This window comes from Juglans microcarpa x Juglans regia, chromosome 5S, assembly GCF_004785595.1.
Source record: "Juglans microcarpa x Juglans regia isolate MS1-56 chromosome 5S, Jm3101_v1.0, whole genome shotgun sequence".
Lineage (NCBI taxonomy): Eukaryota > Viridiplantae > Streptophyta > Magnoliopsida > Fagales > Juglandaceae > Juglans > Juglans microcarpa x Juglans regia.
In genome coordinates this window covers 10,606,262-10,612,761 of record NC_054603.1, presented here as the reverse complement: position 1 = coordinate 10,612,761, position 6,500 = coordinate 10,606,262, and the positions used below count along the sequence as shown (strand labels likewise).

Below are 6,500 nucleotides of genomic sequence, written 5' to 3'. Positions count from 1 at the left end.
AGCAAAATACACGCGATTCAATCACTCGATGAAGAGAAAATAGAAGAAAATAGAAAGAGAAGAGGGAGAGGAAAGCCTACACATAGAAGAAGGAGAGAGGAGCGAGGAGCGAAGAAAAGAGATTACCATTTGGGCTGGAAGACGAAGGCAACGTGAACGATCAACAGAGAGAAGGGGGCTTGTGGGCTGAAGAAGAGTCCGCAAGGTATCTTGTGTTGGGAGCTTTCGGTATGAAGAAATGAAAGAACGAGGGAAATGGGTAGCTTTCAGGATGAAGAAAGATAAAAGAATGAGGGAAAGAGAGAGCGAGAGGTAGATGAAATTAAAAAAAAAAATTACACTTATTCAGCGTGAACAATAACTCGCCAAGTTTGGAGAGCACTCAAGAATTACCGTAGCTCAAGTGTTGAGCTTTGGACCATTGGCTAGTCCAATGTGAAGGCTTTTTCTCACATCTAGCTAAAGTTTAGACTTGTAGTAACATATGGCTAGGTCATTGCCAATACTCTAAATTTTGTGGAAGTGAATATGAAAATTTGAATAGTTTTTTTTTTATTTATTTATTTAGACATTTTGCTTTGTAAAGATAGATATATTTAAAGAATTATTTGAATATAATAATTTTTAACCATTGAAAATTGAAATTGAGTTTTATTTCGAAAAATTTTTCTAAAAAAATGAGAGAACCAAACATTCACACACGTCTTTTTGTCAAAAAGAAAAAACAATGCTTCAGTTCAGAACCCCTTTTATCCGGGTAACAGCAACAGCAAGACAAAGCAGACAAGGATGCCACTTTCTCAAGTCTCAACCATCATTCGAATGGGTATAGTCACGAATGGGAGTTGGCGTGCAATCGTCTAACGCAAGCGTCACGTCAGTGTTATTGAAAAATTTAAAAAAAAAAAGAAAAGAAGAAGAAGGTTGAAGAAGAATTTTCAAACCCACTGCAAATCTCTCTCGGTTCGTAATCTGCAGATTTCTCCATGTTCATAAACCCAATTTCAGTTCTCCCTGTTCCACTGCAACTCAAACAATCTCTTTTTGACTAGATTGGTGTCTCCGTTGAGGAGCAGAAAAGTTGTCCAAAAGAGTGATGGGCTAACAAGTAGATTGAGAAACCGTCCAACTTGAACTCAAGTGGTATATAAGGGGGAACTTGTTTGAAAGCTATTGATTTCTTTTGAGGCGTTTGGTTTGTGATACTGATACACATTCTTGCCTTCCCTAGTTTTATTATTCTTTTTCTTCCTTCGTGTAGTATGAGTTTATCCAGTCCAATTTGATGTTCTTGTATAAGTTCACAAAAAGAGTTACTAAGATCTCAATAAGTTGTGGATTATCTATCTCACAAAAAATTAAGAAGAAGAAGAAGAAGAAGTGAGATCGTCGGAGCTTAGAGTTCAAATTTACCAAGATGCAGAGGAAGATAAAGGAGAAGGGGGAGGAGGCATATAGGGAAAGGTGGGCCCATGATTGCACCACGGTTGCGCGACCGTATTTAACTTTTTTCGTTCACAGTGTGAACATAGATATATCCATATGCAATCTGCATGAACGAATGCCTTTATCAAACGACAAGTTGGGTCTTTTGGTCCCTAATTCACGTGCCTCTTATTTCTCTCCCTTTCTTTAACATTTTCTTTCTGCATTCATTAATTTTCCACTCTGTGTTACAGAACCACACCCGAAGTCGAAAGAAAGAGGAAAGGCAGAAATAAAATAGTGGTCACTGGTGAGACTCTCAGAGTCCTTATGGCCGACCCATTCAACCTTACTTTCCTCCTTTAGATCCCAACCAAATCTACTTGACTTTTATCAAACTTTGTGAGGTTCCAGATTCTATGGCCCCCCTTCGTCATTACAGTCCCTCGTGATGCCCAGGGAAGAAGAAGAAGAAGAAGCAGAGAGAAGGAATACACATCATCTGAATCTTGTACCCGAAGCTCTCCCACATGGGATCTTAAAAGCTTTTAACTCACTGATTAGTCAAACAAACAGTGAAGCTTAAAAGCAAGCAAAATCTGTGTACAGCGATAAAGATACAGCAAAAGCCAGCAAGCTAGAGAGCAGAGATCCAGGGTAAAAGCAAAAGTTGTAGAGACTGAAACTAGCTAGGGAGGCAAATAAATGGGGTTCACAATGAGTCTGAATCTGCTGCTTCTCGTAGCCATGGTGGCCACCAACATCCTCTCCCTCTACCATCTCTCATCCACAATTCAAACCTCTGGGAAGCCCCCCACTCCACCTCCTGTCCCTGACCGACTTCTCCACCAGCTCAACACCATACGCGCCACCATCAACCGCCTCACGCGCCTCCAACCCACCGCCAATCCTGCCACCAAACCCACCGCTGCCTCTGCCACCCTCCCGCCAGATCTCCTCCTCTACTCCCTCTTCTCTCCCATCGCCACCTCCTGCCACTACCACCCAGACCTTCTCCACCGATTCATAAATTATACCCCATTCTCTCTCTGCCCCCAGGACTCCGACGGGGTGGCCGAGTCCCTCATCCTGCGTGGCTGCCATCCACTCCCTCGCCGCCGGTGCTTCTCCAAAACCCCACCAAAACCCACCTCGTCTCTTTCCCACGACCCGTTCTCTCCTTCGCTACCGGATCAAAACGTTGTGTGGGATAAATACACTTGCAAAAGCTTCAACTGCCTCGTGCGCTCTTACCCAAACCTGGGTTTCGACCTCTCTGCGGAAGCCACCCGATTGATGAGCTACAGGGACGACCTCGACCTCCCGATCCCACAACTGTTACAGATTGCCAAGGCGGCTAATTATGTGCTCCGTCTCGGCCTCGACATTGGTGGCGGGACCGGGACTTTCGCGGCGCGGATGAAGCTCTACAATGTGACTGTTGTGACAACGACGATGAACCTCGGCGCTCCATACAACGAGGCGGTGGCTCTGAGAGGCCTAGTTCCGCTGCACGTGCCGCTGCAGCAGCGTTTTCCGGTGTTCGACGGTGTGGTGGATCTTGTGCGGTGCGGCCACGCCGTGAATAGGTGGATACCATTGATGGCGATGGAGTTCATGCTTTACGACGTGGATAGAGTGTTGAGGGTGGAGGGTACCTGTGGCTGGATCATTTCTTTAGCAAAAGGGTGGATCTTGACAAGCTTTATGCGCCGTTGATTGGGAAATTGGGGTACAAGAAGGTGAAGTGGGCGACGGGCATCAAGGCCAATTCGAAGAACGGGGACGTTTATTTGACTGCGCTTTTGCAGAAGCCTGTGTCCAAATGAAGGGGAATTTGAGGTAAGGTAGAGAAAATTTTGTGTTGTATGCAAAATGTCAGAATTTTATAGTGCTTTAGAACTTGGGTGGAGTTTGCTGTGCATTTAGAGCTAAATTGAACTATTGGAGTATATTAATGGCTCATTTAGTTACGCAGTCAGTGAAAAGAGATGAAATATTTTGTTAAAAATTAGATAAAATATTATTATAATATAATTTTTTAATATAATTTTTATTTTAAATTTTGAAAAGATTAAATTATTTATTATATTTTATAAACAAATTTAAAAAAATTATAATGATTATAAAAAGTGAGATAAGATAGTTTGATTTTTTTCAACCAAATCAGCCCATATAAGTTGGTTGGATCCAGCATTTGTTGGGGGTAGTTTCAATGTGAGAAATAAGAAAAATTTTATACATCATACATCCGATTAAGTATTATATAACATATTTATCACCATTAAATGATCATTTATTACATACTTATTTATCATATAATGATAATGAATATGACACATACTATTTAATGTGATTAAAATAAGATGAGAGTATAGTAATTAACATTACTAAAGAAATAATTGTGTTTTATGGGTTTTTTTGGTGAGTTGACAATTGAATATTGAGGGCGCTGCTTATGCGTTAGTTGGAACTTGGACCAAAGTTGAATCCGGTTGGTGAAGGCAGGGGATTTCTGGTGTGGTAAGTTACTGTGCTCTTTCTGACGACATAGGAGAGAATTTGGTTGCAATATTATATCCCATATTGATGACTCTGATGCTCTGCCAATACCATTTGAATTGAAGACATTCTGTCCACAGCACTGATCTGTCATGTTTGCCCAGGCATGGCTCCATTATCATCGAATTGTTCAGCGTTTGTGGAGTAAGATATCGCCTTAAAATTAATAACCCATTTTTCGATTTGGCCCTCTATTTTTATGTGTCCGAGTTCTAACAGTCAGAATCGGCATCGCTAGTTTGCCCTAGATCAGTAACTTTCATCCGAGTGCAGCTATCAGTGTGTTATGGTTACTAGTTCTCATGATATATATAATCTCTTGATAGTTCTCTTGTTATTCCTGTCTATTTGTAGAAATGGATCTTCAGAGCAGTTGAACTTGTTGTATTGACCAACATGTGGGTGGCCTTAGTCCAGAAGTAAAAGTTTTTTTTTTTCAAAAAAAAAAAAAAAAAGAGTTGGAGTCACATGTCGAAAAGTTACTCATTCTCAGATTTATTAAGAAAAATCCTTACTTACGGCGGAGTGATACTTTAGTTACATAACAAGCATAAAAAGATTAAGTAATATGCAATATGCCGAAAAAGAACATCCTCACCAAAACAAATCCAAAAACCGGAAACCAAAAGAAACACATCAACTCAACGACCTCTCAGACAAGGCAAGGACAATTTATCCGTGCGAATCAATTCTTTAAGGTGTTTTGGAACATGCAAAAGAGACCTCCAAACATAGGTCAAACCTTGAGCTCCCATTTTAGCTAAATAATCAGTGGGCATATTTCCTTTTCAATAAATATGATTAATAACAAAATCCCCACTTTCAAACAATCTCATAGCCTCCTTCTAGAAATCTTCTAAATACCACACTCCACAATACTTTTTCTGAATCCAAGATACACAAACCAAGGAATCAGACTCAATGTCCACCTGATGAAGACCCAAAGCACAACAATATTTCAACCCTATTAACAAGGTCTTCAGCTCAACAAGATTATTAGAATCCACCTCAAGATAGCATGAAAAAGAAAGCACAATATCACCACATAAGTCCCAAATTACTCCCCCTGCGCCTAAACTCCCTGGATTACCGATGCTTCAACCATCAATATTTAATTTAAATCTTCCATGCCTAGGCTTCACCCAACAAACCAATTTAACCTGCACAGATTTAATCGGAATAATCTGAATGTTCAAATCTCTCAACCTCTCCTCATCGGCAAAGGCAATCTTTGTAAATTTAGGCAAGCTTTGTAAATTTAGGCAAGTTACTTTGGACTTTCCTTAGCCACACACAAATAGACCTCCAAAGCTCTTCCGTCGAGATGCATTTACCTTCCATCATTGCCTTACACCTGTATTGCCACAACTACCAAATAATAATAGAAGGAAGAAGACCCAATACAACCCACCTTGGACTTGGTAGACGCACGTCTAAACCAAAGTAACACCAACTCAAATAAACGTTTATTTGGGTCATAAGGTATGCCCAAGATATCAGAAAATCTCTTCCAAATCCTGGAAGCCAAGTATGCCCAAGGTATGCCCAAGGTATGTCCAGAAGTAAAAGTATGGATTCCATTACATGCTAAAAAGCTGGGAAAGGAAGCAAATCATAGGGATGGGGTAACAGCAGTACAACAATGTGTTCGATGTGTCAAAGAAGAAAAAGTCTAAATGCGAGTATGAACGTGCAGGCACCACACACGACCTGACGTCAGCTGAAATGTGGAGTTTTCAAAAAAAGCTAAAATGAAATCACAAGTACCTTGATTTTTTAGCATCAGTTTGTCTAGGTACAGATGAGTTGGCAGACAAATCTGCGTATCAAGCTGATGTGGCTTGCTGTTGTCAGAGTAATTTTTATTTAAAAAAGAAAAAGAAAAAGAAAACATGAAGAGAAGAGAAGAAGAAGACCATTGGCTTCTTAGATCCTCTTCGTCTCCCCTTCGTCCGTCTCCCCTCCCCCAAATCCCATCTTCGCACCCCAAGATTCACCATTTGTGGGTGGTGCTCTCTTGTTCCTCCCTCTGCTACAAATTGGCCAGTCTCCTTTGAGCGCAACCCACCTCCTATTCGTCAAATCCTTCAGGTGCACTCCTCCACAGCTTCGCCACTCAAGTGAACTCCTCGGCGTCGTCTTTGGTTAGTGCTTTCATTTCCCCCACTGAGTTTGTTCTTAACCATTAATCCTACCAAATCTAGCTTTAATGGGAAGTCCCCAACCTTTTTAACCAAAACTGGGCAACTGGGAAAAGAGGTGGAGGTTTCCTATTTAGTGTGATCTGTATTTCTGTTTGTATTAATGGGGAAAAATCAACCCCAATTTGGGTTCATGTTGGGAGAAAATCCTAGAATGTATGGCTTCTGTTTTCTGTGCAATTGATTAATTTAAAGCCAATTCCATGACCATCTTTCTTCATGGTGGTACCTCTCTGACTTTTCTCTTCAATTTCGTCCAAAGTGGGATCAAATACCTTATTATAAAATATATGAAAGTGAGTTTTTTGGTAG

General features: G+C 40.7%; 1 protein-coding gene and 1 pseudogene across 1 annotated transcript in view; both read left to right on the top strand.

Annotated features, from left to right (window-relative positions):
* LOC121267356 (probable methyltransferase At1g29790) overlaps nucleotides 1-3,396 on the top strand; it is a 25,233-nt gene extending 21,837 nt beyond the window's left edge. The window contains exon 2 of the mRNA XM_041171222.1: nucleotides 3,284-3,396. The gene's annotated coding sequence lies outside the window, so the exon portion shown is untranslated. The remainder of the gene's footprint in view (nucleotides 1-3,283) is intronic.
* Nucleotides 1,546-3,396, top strand: LOC121267357 (annotated as a pseudogene).
* Nucleotides 3,397-6,500: the final 3,104 nt, after the last annotated feature.